Here is a 15,875-nt window from a genome sequence, read left to right as displayed (position 1 = left end):
AGATTACTTCCGCCTTAGAGGAGGAACGAACGGATTTTCAGACTTCAAGCACTATAGTACTTTCTTCTTCAGGACGACAGAAGCAAATAGAGACTATTTCTGTACGATTACCAAATCTTTGATAACTTCTGTCATTTGTAACATAACTTTGTTTTATCATATTAATGTGGAAGTGGTAATGTACAGGCTGTTTCGCAAAGATTTATTCAGTTACATGTGACTATGAATTCTACACTAATGAAAAAAGAAACTTACACTGAATTTTTATTTATACGTACGACTATTAAGTTTTTATTTTCAAAAGAATCATCCGATTTTACGAGGGAATATTTTTATGTACATACGTGTACAACCATGGAGTAATTTCGCAATTACGTTTAGGCTCAGAGTTTCCATTTACCTTTTTTTCTCCAGTAAACTGAGTATTGTGGGGCAGGTTCCACAAATGTAGTATTCATCTGCAATCAAATAAACGCACCAGTTTGACTTAGACTGGAGCGGGAACGACCGTTGGTTGGTCGTTCGGTCGGTTGTCTAATCGGGCCACGTCTATTTGGTCTTTTGGCCGTTTCTGGGCCTCGTCAGGTGGTGATCTCGCCGGATGTGGGTCGGCTCCTTCCTTTTGCAGAGGCGAATGGAAAAACTGGTGGAAGCCGACCTCGGGGAAGATCAGTTTGGATTCCGCAGAAATGTTGGAACACGTGAGGCAATACTGACTGTACGACTTATCTTAGAAGCTAGATTAAGGAAAGGCAAACCTACGTTTCTAGCATTTGTAGACTTAGAGAAAGCTTTCGACAATGTTGACTGGAATACTCTCTTTCAAATTCTAAAGATGGCAGGGGTAAAATACAGGGAGCGAAAGGCTATTTACAATTTGTACAGAAACCAGATGGCAGTTATGAGTGTCGAGGGGTATGAAAGGGAAGCAGTGGTTGGGAAGGGAGTAGACAAGGTTGTAGCCTCTCCCCGATGTTATTCAATCTGTATATTGAGCAAGCAGTAAAGGAAACAAAAGAAAAATTCGGAGTAGGTATTAAAATGCACGGAGAAGAAATAAAAATGTTGAGGTTTGCCGATGACATTGTAATTGTGTCAGAGACAGGAAAGGACTTGGAAGAGGAATTGAAGGGAATGGACAGTGTCTTGAAAGGAGGATATAAGATGAACATCAACAAAAGCAAAACGAGGATAATGGAATGTAGTCGAATTAAGTCGGGTGATGCTGAGGGAATTAGATTAGGAAATGAGACACTTAAAGTAGTAAAGGAGTTTTGCTATTTGGGGAGCAAAATAACTGATGATGGTCGAAGTAGAGAGGATATAAAATGTAGACTGGCAATGGCAAGGAAAGCGTTTCTGAAGAAGAGAAATTTGTTAACATCGAGTATAGATTTAAGTGTCAGGAAGTCGTTTCTGAAAGTGTTTGTCTGGAGTGTAGCCATGTATGGAAGTGAAACATGGACGATAAATAGTTTCGACAAGAAGAGAATAGAAGCTTTCGAAATGTGGTGCTACAGAAGAATGCTTTAGATTAGCTGGGTAGATCACGTAACTAATGAGGAGGTATTGAATAGAATAGGGGAGAAGAGAAGTTTGTGGCACAACTTGACTAGAAGAAGGGATCGGTTGGTAGGACATGTTCTGAGGCATCTAGGGATCACAAATTTAGCATTGGAGGGCAGCGTGGAGGGTAAAAATCGTAGAGGGAGACCAAGAGATGAATACACCAAGCAAATTCAGAAGGATGTACGTTGCAGTAAGTACTGGGAGATGAAGAAGCTTGCACAGGTTAGAGTAGCATGGGGAGCTGCATCAAACCAGTCTCAGGACTGAAGACAACAACAACAGCAACAACAACAAATGCTACCGAGCCGTGCGCGGCTCGTGTTCATGCCGTTTCTTGCTTGACAGCTTCCCTTTACGGAACTGTCGCCTCGTTTCTTATTCGATTTACTGGTGTCACTAAGTTGCTGGCTTGCCTGCCCTTGAGTGGCAGCAGCAGCGCGTGTCGATAAGAGCACTTTCGTATTATTTTTGAAGCGACCGCTAGCATTTCCGGGTCGTGGTCTGTCAGCAGTTGAGTCGGGACACAGCGCCAGTGAGGTGCGAATAGCCAGTACTCCCCGACCACTGGCTACACACATGCACTGTCCGACGGAAGGGGACTGGAGCGGGAACGACCGTTGGTTGGTCGTTCGGTCGGTCGTCTCTTCGGGCGACGTCTATTTGGTCTTTTGGCCGTTTCTGGGCCTCGTCAGGTGGAGATCTTGTCGGACGTGGGTCGGCTCCTTCCTTTTGCAGAGATGTCGAGTGGCCAATGGGCAACTGTTATTTCTGCATGGTTGGATCCGAGCCAGTGTTCCCGGGTCGCTGTGACTCCGAGTTCCGAACGGACATCAGGGGAGTCGGGATGGAGCTGCAGTGAGCTAGTGATCTCCGGGCAGCCATGACTCGCCCGATCGTTGCCGACACATATAACTTGAGTTGGGAGGACTTTGGTTGGTCGTTCAGTCTGTCATCTCATCCGACGACGTGTATTTCTTCGCCGATCGCTTATGGGAACTCTGTGTGTCTCGACTTGTGATTTCTCCTTTTTGCTCCACAGTGATTGGTTTCAGGATTGTCGGAGTTCTTGGTGCAAGTTTTTACGGGGAACTGTGTGTAGCTTCTGTGATTTCCACTGAGCAGTTATGAAGCCTGTCCGCGTACAGGAGTTGGCAGTTGGTCGGTTGGGACGGAGCATCGAGTGTGTGTTTCCTCGCCGTGTTGATTCTGTCCTGCACGATGTGTAATTCGACAGCCTTTGGTGTTTGTTTATATTTTTGAATGGTTACTTTGCATTGGCTGTATTTAAACGCCAATTCTGAAGACGTAGTGCGGCTGATATCTTCGCCCTCGCTGGTATTTTCCGTTGTCGTGCCGTTGGTCGGGCGGAAAGGGATTGATTAGGTTGTTGGTCGGTTCTTCAGCCGTCCCTGGGTCGGGTTGCCGACCGATTTAATCTTACTTTTGGCTGTCTGTCTCACCTAAACTTATGTTAGAGTTACCTCCTCAGGCCGACCCTTGGAGCACTTCTGAGCACCACTGTTCCGTTGTTTTAGATTGTGATTTTCTTTTAGTCCCAAGTACTGTGCGAAGCCTTCATTCGTCTATTAATTTATTTTGTTTTAATGTTAAGATAAGTAAGATAAAGCCTTCAGCCGTCTTAAATTAGAACTTTGAACATTATTGCTTAAACTAAGATTTTTTTAAAGGAAAAAAGTTGATTTTGCCCATTTGGAAATGGTCTTAAGCCTTGAGTTGTTCTATGTTCAGTATGTGACTTTCAGCCGAGTTTAACGTGAAATATTTTAAGATAAGGCCCTCAGCCGACTTAAATTAAGGTTACAAGATTGAATTGTTTAAAACTCATTTTAAAAAGGGAGATTTTTCTCTATTTCAAATCTTTCTTATTCAGGCCTTAAGCCCTCAGTTCTTCTATCTCCAGTGTGTGGCCTTCAGCCGAGTTTTATGTAAAATTTTGTAACTAAGGCCTTCAGCCGTGTGTATACCTTGAGGCAATTTTAATAACTTGTGTTCTGGCCTTCAGCCGTATTGTTTTTGAATGCTTTTAAGGGCAAGTGTGATTAAGTGTTTTAGCAAAATAAAGACTGCATGTTTTGTGCAACTGACAGTAAGTGATTTTTGGCTCCTTTCCACAAGCATAACCTGATCCGCTCTGACCTGCGAACTCAGATTTCAGCCACAACCGATTGAGTCTGTGTACTTTCACCACGACAGACGTCTTAGTCTCTGAAAATAGCCTTGGGTGCCGAACTCGGTCGTAGTAATCAAAAGAAGAAGTACAAGTGGAATTAGACCGTTTATTTAATTGTAGACTTTCACTTACCATTCAGAAATTTTCAATATGCACTCCAACGCACATGTGGCCATCAGGCGTCGGCGTTTACCGTCTGATCAAAAGAACTCAGTCGCTCATATGTAATGCGAGACTGACCACTAGATGTGACATGAGGCGGAGCCGCCAGTAAAAGGAGTCAGGCAGTGCCGTGTGGATGTCACATGAGTAACAGATCCATCAGGGACATTTCAAGCATTCTAAAGCTACCCAAGTCGATACTAGTGATCTGATTGTGAAGAGGGAACGCGAAGAAAGAACCACAGTTAAGCAAAGTCCAAGCGGAGCTCACGTATTGACGAACGGAGACCGCCGATCACTGAGGAGAGTGGTTCTCAAAAATCGCGCGAAAGGAATCACTTTTGAGTTCCGAAATGCTACCAGCAGTCCCGCTAGCACAATGGCCGTAAGTAGGGAGATAGAAGAGAATGGGATAAAATGATCGAGCACCGCCTCATAAACCACACATTTGTGTAGTTAGTGTTAAACAACGCTCAAGGCGGTGTAAAGAGTGACGCCACTGAACATTGAATCACTAGAGATAATTGATTTGGAGTCAGGAATCACGCTATAGCCTGTGGAAATGAGGTGGAAGATTTCGGGTTTGGCAAATGACTGAAGAACCTTACCTGTCATCATGTGTAATGCCAACAGTGAAGTAAGGAGTAGGTGGGGTTCGGGTGTGGGGGGTTTTTCGTGGTTAAGGTGAGCTGCCCTTATTGCGCTTAAGAAAACGGAATAGGCTGAATGATATAAACACATTTTACAGCATTGTGTGCCGCGTAAACAAGAGGAACAGTTTGGAGAGGATGACTGTATCAGCAGGAGAATGTACCCTGTGATAAAGCAGTATCTACACTGAAGCGCTAGAGAAACTGGTACAGGCATGCATATTCAAACACAGAGAGATGTAAACAGGCAGAATACAGCGCAGCGGTAGGCAGGGCCTATATAAGACAAGTGTCTTGCGCAGTTGATAGATCAGTTACTGCTGCTACAATGGCAGGTTATCAAGATTTAAGTGAGTCTGAACGTGGTGTTAAAATCGGTACACGAGCGATGGGACACAGTATACGACAATTTCACGAGTCTACTGTTAATATCAAGAATCCGGTAAAACATCAAATCTCCGATATCAGTGCGGCCTGAAAAAGGTCCTGCAAGAACAGGATCAGCGATGACTGAAGAGAATCGTTCATCGTGACAGAAATGCAACCCAGAATGAGATTTTCACTCTGCAGCGGAGTGTGCGCTGATATGAAACTTCCAGGCAGATTAAAACTGTGTGCCGGACCGAGACTCGAACTCGGGATCTCTGCAAGGTACGCAGGAGAGCTTATGTAAAGTTTGGAAGGTGGGAGACGAGGTTCTGGCAGAAGAGATGCTGTGAGGATGGGGCGTGAGTCGTGCTTGGGTAGCTCTGATGGTAGAGCACTTGGCCGCGAAATGCAAAGGTCCCGAGTTCGAGTCTCGGTCCGGCACACAGTTTTAATCTGCCAGAATGTTTCAGAAATGCAACCGTTCCACAGATTGCTGCAGTTTTCAATGCTGGTCCATCAACAAGTGTCATCGTGCGAACCATTCAACGGTACATATTCGATATGGGCTTTCGGAGCCGAAAACCGGCTCGTGTAACATTGATGTCTGGACGACAAGTTTTACGCCTCGCCTGGGCCCGTTGAACACCGGCATCGGAGAGTCTCGTTTCAAATTGTATCGATTGGATGGTCGTGTACGGGTATGGAAACAGCCTCATGAATCCATTGACCTTGCATGTCAGCAGGGGACTGTTCCAGCGGGTGGAGGCTCTATAATTGTGTGGGGCATATGCACTTGGATTGATATGGGAACCCTGATACGTCTAGATACGACTGTAATAGGCGACACGCACGTAAGCTTCCTGTCTGATCAGCTACATCCATTCATGTCCATTGTGCATTCCAACGGACTTGGGCAATTCCAGAAGGGCAATGCGACACCCTAAACATCCAAAATTGCTACAGAGTGGCTCCAGGAACACTCTTCTGAGTGAAAACACTTCTGCTGGCCACCAGACACCCCGGACATGAACATTATTGGGCATATCTGGGATGCCTTGCAACGTCCTGTCGAAAAGAGATCTCCACCCTCTCATACTTTTACTGATTTATGGCCAGCTCTGCAGGATTCATGGTGCCATTTCCCTCCAGCATTACTTCAGACATTAGTTGAGTCCATACCACGTCGTGTTCCGCCACTTCTGCGTGCTTGGAGGGCCCTACACGATATCACGCCGGTGTACCAGTTTCTTTGGCTCTTCAGTGTATGATTCTATAGCTTGTTCACAGTGAGTTGTGACCGATTTAGCTGAAGCTTCAGAATCACATCATTACTCTAGTCAGATTACTTACCTACTTCAATTAATCACAAGTACAACAAAATTACTTAATGTACAGAGCAAACACATAAATAGAAACACATAATTAATAAGAAAAGGATCACAGAAAGAAACGCTCACTCTCGGTAGTGCAAGGTGTTTCAGCATACTACTCAGAGGAAGCGAACTCAGAATTCAAAATTTATTACGTAAAACATTTATAAACCACATAAAAATGTACCTTCTGAAAATTTCCCGGCGTATTTCTTCCTGTAATAGTTTTCGGGTGTGCAGCCGGATCCCGTCGACATTCTGCCACGATATTTTGGTCGAGGGACGTCCGGTCATCTTCAGATGAGTAGACAACTACTGAAGATCAACTACTGAAGGTGCAACGTGAATGCACCTGTGATCTTCAGTAGCTGTCTACTCATCTGAAGATGACTGGACATCCCTGGACCAAAATATCGTGGCAGAATGTGGACGGAATCCGGCTGCACACCAAAAAACTATTAGAAAAAGACATTAAAAATTGATACTCGTGAAATTAAATCATTACAACACCGCGTTCAATAAATGATTCTAGTTGCGGAAGCAACCAGCTAAGGGCCCTCACTGAACTCCAGCTCCGGCCGCCTGAATCAGCTTCACACAACGGTTTACAACATTATGGACTGGAATTCCTAAAACACACAAACAATAAAACAATTACCACACACGAAACATTTCAATAAACAACTGAGTTAATATAAAACGCCCTTTAAGAGGAAACCCACCCGAGCTCGGGACTATATGTGACTTTTAACACACAAATGGATAAATAATTAACGTCATTTAAATGTGATAAAACACATAGATTGTCGAAACGCGCGAGATTAGCACGAGATTAAAAAAATATCTATAAAACAAATGAAACTTTAAACCAAGCCGACGAGTACTGAAATTAAAATTAACGTCTCAGATCTAAATTTTTAAATAGCCACACTGACTGTTAACCACTCTGTTCTCAAAAAAATTACGAGTTGTACAATTGTGAATTAATAACAAACAAATAAAACTGCACGCGGCTTGCCACTACTATTGTACAATTTCATTTTTCTCTGCAGTGTGGCGTGAATGAACAGAACTGTCGTATATGCCGTTCTATTCCGCCACGAGCTATACAGGAACATCGACTGCACTCAGATTATGTGACTGTGTGGCGTGGTTTCACAAGCTTCTTCATTCTCGGTCCGTTTTTCTTCGAGAAAGTGGTAAGTCATGGGCCTGTTCTGTGCGTTATGGGGACCTCCTTGTGCAGTACGTAATTCCTGCTTTTCAAGAACGTATCTGCGTCCACACCATTATTTTCACTCAAGATGAGACGACACTCCATATCACCTGGCAGGTGAAAAATTTGCTTCGAGAAACCTTTGGTAACGATCGCATCATATGTAGGGAATTTCAAGATATTTGGCCTTCCAGCTCTCCCGACGTAAATCCACGTGACTTCTGGTTGTGGAGGTATCTGAAAGATCGCGGCTATCGGAGACATACAGGGGTTCTTTCTGATCTGAAGGACAGCTTACAACGACACATCATTCTGATTACACCAGATATTCTGCGAACAACTGTCGACCATGCCGTGTTACGCATGCATCATGTTCCTGATACGCGAGACTGTATTGAGCACATATAACTTGTGACCATTTTCTAATACACATACCAGAACCAAATTTATCATGTGTTCGAACGTTCCTCCCCTTTTCCTGCATCCACATTCTGACTGTTTACAGCACCAAATTTTCACCTGGTGTAGAAAGTGAACTACTAGTTTTTTCAACATACTCGGCGAGCGCACCAGTTATTGAACACACCTACGATATTTCAGCGTCCTGAGATGTACACAGCCTGCACTGCAGCACTCGGAACACCGTTAGTTTAATCATAACGGCCCGGTATTTCAACATACTTCGTACATATAGATTTAAATGAAATGTCTGTCAGTTTTTGTTAGGGAGCTAGAAACGTTCGAAGCTGCAGCGATGGATGCAACATACTGTGCGCCATTGTATATTTTCAGATGGGTGCCCTGGTGGCAGCATGTTGATGTAAATGAGGTGTACAAACGAGGGTCCACTCCCCTGAAAGCACAAGTCAATGTGCTGTCTGAGCGCAAGATGCATATTCACTGGTGCCACGGAGCGACAAGCGTTCTCAATGTAATGTTTAAAGTCACGATCGCTTTGATTGTAAAATGCATCTTAAAATTCTAGAGTGTATTCTTGCAATGCCGTATACAAGGCAGGCCAGAAAGCACGAATAAACGAGGTTCTTTCTTCACTGATAGTGACGTGATGTAAACATAGCATAGGTATCCAGCGAGTACATGATGCTGATGCTCGCCGAATGCCGACACGAGGCCAATGATGCAGTCGTGCTGTATGCCGTGAGATCCTGGTCAAAGAGCTCACGTTCATACGTTATTAACTATGACTTCGACAAACAGGGAGTTTGAGAAGGCGCGTCCGTAGCAAAAACTGAGAACATGTACTCGTAAGTGTTTTAGCTGTAATAAACCACTGCCCTCATGTCAGCTTACGGTAAGTTGCTGCAGTCATTGATATCAGCCTTACATCTGTGTGATGAATAAACATACAATTCTCAACGCTGTCACCAGTCACTAACGCAGGAGATGCGAGAGAACGATTGTAATCGGCGACTTACTGCAATGGGCCATGAATAACTTCCCTTTGGACGCTTTACAAAGTGTTGTGATGAATCCTCGTTCACAAATTATGGTACATGAAGCCTTGTGATATGCATTATTGGGCCACGGAACATCCTAGATGGGTACGTCCTATCACCCTTTAATGTTTGGTGTGGAATCCTCGCGAATGAAATCATCGATCTATACTATTTTGCAGGTATTCTGACATGTGAAACTATGATCGGCAGTTTGCGTCTCTTCTTGAAAATCTCTAGATATTAGTGGCCGTATTTTGATGCAGCATGATGGTAATCCAGCCTATTCTGCATGTAATGTTGTACAAGAACTGAACAACAGGTATCCTGAAAGTTGGTTAGGCTCATAATAAGGCCGCTTAGGGGTATGGGTGCACTCAGTGTGCGTATCGGGAGAAGTAATTTCAGATGTGGAAAGGGTGGTTCCGGATGCCAAGAAGAGCACAGAGTGTAGGCAGCTGCAGTTGATGGCCCACATCGGAACTAACGAAACTAACGATGTGTGTTGCTTTGTATCGGAAGTGATTCTCTCTGATTTCGGCCGGCTGAAGTAGCAAAGACCGCTAATCTTCCTTGCGAGATGAAGACGGAGTTCGCTATCTGTATCACCGTCGACAGAGCCAGCTGTTGTCCTTAGGTACAAAGCCGAGTGGAGGGACAGAATCAGGATCTCAGATGTTTCTGCGACCGTGTAGGCTACAGACTCCTCTACTTGTACCATAGGGCGGAGGGTCTCCAGGTTCCGCTTAGTAGGTCAGGGATCCAATACACGCAGGAAGCGGACACAGACACACAGATAGCAGAGGCTGTGTGGAGGGGACTGGGTGGCTTCTTTTTAGGTCAGAGGGTCTCGGGAAACTACAGCAAGGGCATCATTCTAAAAGAGTGCAGGTCAAACACATGAAAGTAGACGTAGAAACAATCAATACTGCAGGTGTAAACTGTCGAAGCTGCGTTGGAAAAGAACTAGAGCTCGTAGCGTTAACACAAAGCAATGTAGCTCAAATCGTTCAATAAATTCAGCCGAAATTTTAACAAAGAGCCTAACAGTGTTCAGAGATGATAGATTAAATACTGTTCGTGGTAGAATGTTTATTGCTGCCATAAGTAGTTTACTTTCTAATGAAATCGAAGTAGATAGTTCCTGTGAGATTGTATGGGTAGAGGTTATACTTGGCAAACGGAATAAATTAGCAACTGGTTCCTTTTACCAATGTTGGAAAAAGTACATGCTTAAAGTCGGACGTAGCGATTAAACGTCGTCCTAAATCGTTCTGAATAAGTTCTCTAAAAAATTTCCTGACCATGTAGTTCAGGAACCCACTCGAAATATAGATGGTTGCGAAAACATACATGACCTCTTACCAACAAATAATGCTGAGCAAACAGGAAGCATCATGACAGATCGCTGTTGTAGCGATACTGAAAACCGTATCATCCAAACCCATCTAAAATAAACGCAAAATACATTTAAAAAAGCAGATGAAAACCCGCTTGAGGCCTTCCTAAGAGACGGTCTCCACTACTTCCAATCTGAATACGTAAGCGTAGAGCAGATGTTGTTCAAATTCGAAGAAATAGTATGGAAGGCTATTGAAAGACATACAGCAAATAAATTAGTAATAGAGAACCCAAAACACTCAAGCCTGGCGAAGTTTTACAGAAGCTCGAAGTGTACAGCGAAGTCCAATGCGAGATGCTTTTAGTACTCTTTGCTACGAAATTTTGTCTCGAAATTTGGCTGTAAAACTAAAGACATTCCGGTCGTATGTAAAGTCCATCCAATCAATATCTTCGCTGCGCGAAAAATTGGTTATGTTACTGGTGACAGTGCCACTACAGCAGAGTTACTAAATACGATTTTTCGACATTCCTTCACCAAAGAAGACGAAGTAAATATTGCAGAATTCGAACTAACAACAACTGCCAACATGAGTAACTTAGAAGTAAATGACCTCAGTGAAGCAAAGTAGTTTAAATCACTTAATAAGGGCAAGGCCTCCAGTCCTAATTGTATACCAGTAAGGTTTCTCTGAGAGTATGCTGTTACAGTAGCTCCATATTTAACAGTCAAGTAAAACCGATCGCTCCTTGCAAGGTCCGTATCTAAACATCCAAGAAAGGAAATAAGGAGTAATCCTCTGAATTACAGACACATATCGCTAACGTCGATTTGCAGTAAGATTTTGGAAGATATACTGTGTTCCATTATGACGAGTTATTCCGAAGAAAACGACAAACAGCCAACACATATTCAGGAAATATCGTTCTTGTGAAACACAACAAGCTCTTTATTCTTACAACGTGAGGAGTGCTCTTGACAGGGGATATCAAATTGATTCCATATTTTTTGTTTCCCAGAAGACTTTAGACACCGTACCTCACAAGTGACTTCAGCTCACATTGCGAGTCTATGGACTATCGTCTGAGCCGTGATCAACTCGAATCGATCCCATTGTATCAATCGATCTCGTCATACCAAAGATCTTTGAGTAGTGTGCCTCGCGAACTTTGTCTCTGACCGGAGGAGGGTAGTGCGGCCGAGCTTACGGGAGAAGTGTGTGAGACTTCTGCCAGGAGCAGGCTCTGACAGTCAGTACTGGTAGACACAGCAACGCATGTGCAACAAGTGACCATTGGTAGTGGGGCACTACATGGGTGTGCGGTCTTGAGCAGAAATTTTGTTTTCTGCTATAAATGTCTCTGTTCGTGTTGGAGTTGACTCATTGCTGGCGTATGGATCATGTTAAACGTCGGGATTGCAACTGCATCAGAGCCACTGCACGCCAGTCGTTGTCACCGGTGGTGATTTGCGTTTGAAAGCATTGAATACTGTGTCCCCTGATATCTATCTGGTTCCTAGTCGTGCTACGTTTATAGCCACACGTCGGTTGCGGTTATAGTTAATTGATCTGCGCCTTCTCTGTGACCGAGCGAGGTGGCGCAGTGGTTAGCACACTGGACTCGCATTCGGGAGGACGACGGTTGAATCGCGCGTACGGCAATCTTGATTTGGGTTTTCCGTGATTTCCCTAAACCGCTTCAGGCAAATGCCGGTATGATTCCTTTGAAAGGGCACTGCCGATTTCCTTCCCCATCCTACCCGAATCCGGTGAGACCGATGACCTCGCAGTTTCGTCTCTTGTCTCTTCCCCCAAATCAACCAACCAACCTTCTCTGTGAGCTGTTAGTATTATTGTTCAATGTGAAACAAACTCAAGCTAAGCTTACGTACGCTCAATGTTTTCTAGTCATGATCTGCTGTCAATTGAAGTGCTTTTTTAAAGTTTCATTCTAGACTACACGGAATTACACTAACTGCAATGATTCAGCTGAAGTTACTATAATTGTTCTCGGTTGCTATATCACGGAGATATTGACTGCAAATTTTTTATCGTAATTGATGTGTCCTTGTGTCAAAAACGGTTCTCACTGTTGTTTATAAGTGTCACTCTGTTACAGCCTGTAGTATAGTTCGCAGGTTCTTGTGATGACGGAAGAATCTATTTGCCTCCAATCTGTCGAGAGTGATTTGTCTACAGTTATTTTCACTTGAAAAGCTATACCACTCGCAGAATTCCCATGCTGTAAAATACGTTTGTCAGATTTTTTTTATCTTCACGTTACGTGACTCGTTTCAGGAAAATTAGTTTTTCGTTTTAATTCAGTCAGTATAAATTTTGATTCAGTTGAGATGCAATTTAAGTTACAAGAAAATGAGGCTTTTTCCCTTAAGTTTTATTGTGCTATCATATTAGATTTTGTGTAAATAAAAGTAAACTTATTGTCATTCTTCTTTTAGTATTACAAGAGGCATATAATTTTATCCTCTACACTGTTTGGTTGCGGTAACATGCCAGATTTCCTTGCAACACGTCTCTGGGTTAAAATAAATAACTCATGAGAATTTTGAATTTGTTTTCTCGGCTCCCAGACCTTACAACTCCCGAGCTCTTGCTTAACTTGCCCAACAGTTAGCTGGGTACACAGTTCTGCGACTGGATTTGTGATTTCCTATCATAAAGGTCACAGTTAGTAATAAGTGACGGAAAATCGTCGAGTAAAACATAAATAATATTTGGCATCCTCCAAGGAAGTCTTACAGACCCTCTGCTCTTCCTGGTGTAGACAAACGATTTAGGAGATAATCTGAGTAGTACGCTTACATGTTTGCAGCTGATATTCTCATTTACCGTCTTATAACTTCATCAGATGATCAAAACCAGTTGCAAAACGATTTATACACGGTGTTTGTATGGCGAAAAAGTGGCAATTGACTCTAAATAGAGAAAAGTGTGCAGACATCCACATGAGTAGATCCGCTATATTTCTGTTATAAATTGCACAAATGTAAAGGCTGTAAATGCAACTAAATACTCAGGGATTACAATTACGAATAACTGAAGTTGGAACGATCACATAGTAATGATGTGAGTAAAGCAAACCAAAGATTGCGATTTATTAGCAGAACATTGACAAAATGCAACAAATTTACTAAAGGAACTTCCTGCGCTACCCTTGTACATAGTCTTCTGGAGTATGTTGAGCGGTGTGGGATCCGCATCAGATAGGATCGACGAAGGGTTTCGAAAAAGTTCAAAGATTGGTAGCTCGTTCTGTACTACTGCGAAATAGGGGATTCAGCGCCACGGATATGATACGTGAATTGTGTGGAGATTATTAAAACAAAGGCGTTTTTGGTTGCGATAGGATCTTCTCATGAAATTTCAATCACCTACTTAGAAAATATTTTGTTTGCGCTCACCTACATAGGGAGGAATGATCATCATAATAAAATAAGAGAAATCTGAGCTCGCACAGAAACACCGAAGTGTTCGTTTTTCCCGTGCACGGGGGATATCAAGCTGATCCCATGTTCTTAGATTTTGATATAGTTCCCCACAAGCGACTTCGAATTAAATTGCTAATTAGATTATCATTTCAGTTGTGCATCTGGATTCGTGATTTCCTGTCAGAAAGGTCACAGTACGTAGTAACCGACGAAAAGTCACCGAGAAAAACGTGTTATCTGGCGTTTCTCAAAGAAGTGTTATAGGCTCTCTGCTGTTCCTAATCTATCCAAATGTTTTAGGAGACAATCAGAGCAGCCATCTTAGATTGTTTGTGGATGGAGCTGCCATTTATCATCTAGTAAAGTCATCAGGGGATCTAATTCAATTCGCAAAATGATTTACTCAAAATATCTATATGATGCGAAAAATGATAATTGACCTTAAATTATGAAAAGTGTGAGGTCATCCACATGTACATTAAAAGGAAGCCATTAAATTCTGGTTACACGATGAACCACGTAAATCTAAAGGCTGTTAATTCAACCTAGGGATAACAATCATGAAAAATATATACTGGATCGATCACATGAAAAATGTTGTGGGAGAGATGACTAAAGACTGCGTTTTGTTGACAGAGCACTTAGAAGATGCAACAAATCCACTAAAGAGACTGCATACACTTCGCTTATACGTCCTCTGCTAGAGTGTTGCCGGCCGCGGTGGTCTAGCGGTTCTAGGCCCCCAGTCCGGCACCGCGCGACCTCTACGGTCGCAGGTTCGAATCCTGCCTCGGGCATGGATGTGTGTGATGTCCTTAGGTTAGTTAGGTTTAAGTAGTTCTAAGTTCTAGGGGACTGATGACCACAGCTGTTAAGTCCCATAGTGCTCAGAGCCATTTGAGCCATTTTTTTGCTAGAGTGTTGCTGTACGGTGTCGGATCCTTACCAGATAGAACTGACGGAGGACATCGAAAAAGTTCAAAGAACTGCAGGTTGTTTTAGATTATCGCGAAACAGGAGAGAGAGTGTCACGAATACGATACGCAAGTTGGGGGTGTGAATTATTAAAACGGGTTCTTCACTGCAGCGAGGTCTTTTCACGAAATTTCGATCCCCAACTTCTCCCCCCCCCCCCCCCCGCCGAACTTGAAAATATTTTTCTGACGCCCACCTACATAGGGAGGAACGATCATCATAATAAAATAAGAGAAAAGAGAGCTTGCACGTAAATATTTAAGTGTGCGTTTTCCCGTTGCGCTATTCGAGAATGCAAAGGTAGAGAAATAATGTGAAAGTGGTTTGATAAACCCTCTGTCAGGTAGTAAAGTATGGACTACAGAGCAGTCATGTAGGATCATGTGCTCAAAAGTAATGCCCAGATTTTTTTATGTGAAAGTCATTAAAGCTTTTACAATAAAACCAACGTTCTAAATCTTTAATCTTCATGTCTGTATATTCGCAATCGACTAATGATGGATGGCGCCAATTTTTGTAGTTTGTAACATGGAGGTCTGTAACGGAAGTACATCGGTAATGGTTCAAATGGCTCTGAGCACTATGGGACTTAACATATGAGGTCATCAGTTCCCTAGAACTTAGAACTGCTTAAACCTAACTAACCTGAGGACATCAAACACATCCGTGCCCGAGGCAGGATTTGAACCTGCGACCGTAGAGGTCGCGCGGCTCCAGACTGTAGCGCTTAGAACCGCTCGGCCACTCCGGCCGGCGTACATCGGTAATGGAGCAACAGCGTGCTGTAATCAAGTTTCTAATTCGACGAGTTCGTCCACACACGGAGTGCAACCTCCTGCAATATGACAATGTCAGACCACACACGAGCGCTGCGACATCGGCAGCAAACCGACGCCTTGGGATCACTGTCATCGATCATCCTCCATTCAGTCCCGATTGGGCCCCATCCGTTTTTAATCTCTTTCCAAAACTTAAAGAACACATTCGAGGACCTCACTTGGATAGTGACGAAGCGGTCCAACCAAAGGTGAGGTTGTCAAACATAACACTGTGATGGTATCAACAAACTGGTGTCTCGTAGTGAGAAACGTATTCGTCGTCAGGTTGTCTATGCATACATTAAGAAT

The sequence above is a fragment of the Schistocerca piceifrons genome, chromosome 3, assembly GCF_021461385.2.
Source record: "Schistocerca piceifrons isolate TAMUIC-IGC-003096 chromosome 3, iqSchPice1.1, whole genome shotgun sequence".
Lineage (NCBI taxonomy): Eukaryota > Metazoa > Arthropoda > Insecta > Orthoptera > Acrididae > Schistocerca > Schistocerca piceifrons.
This window is presented reverse-complemented; position numbering follows the sequence as displayed.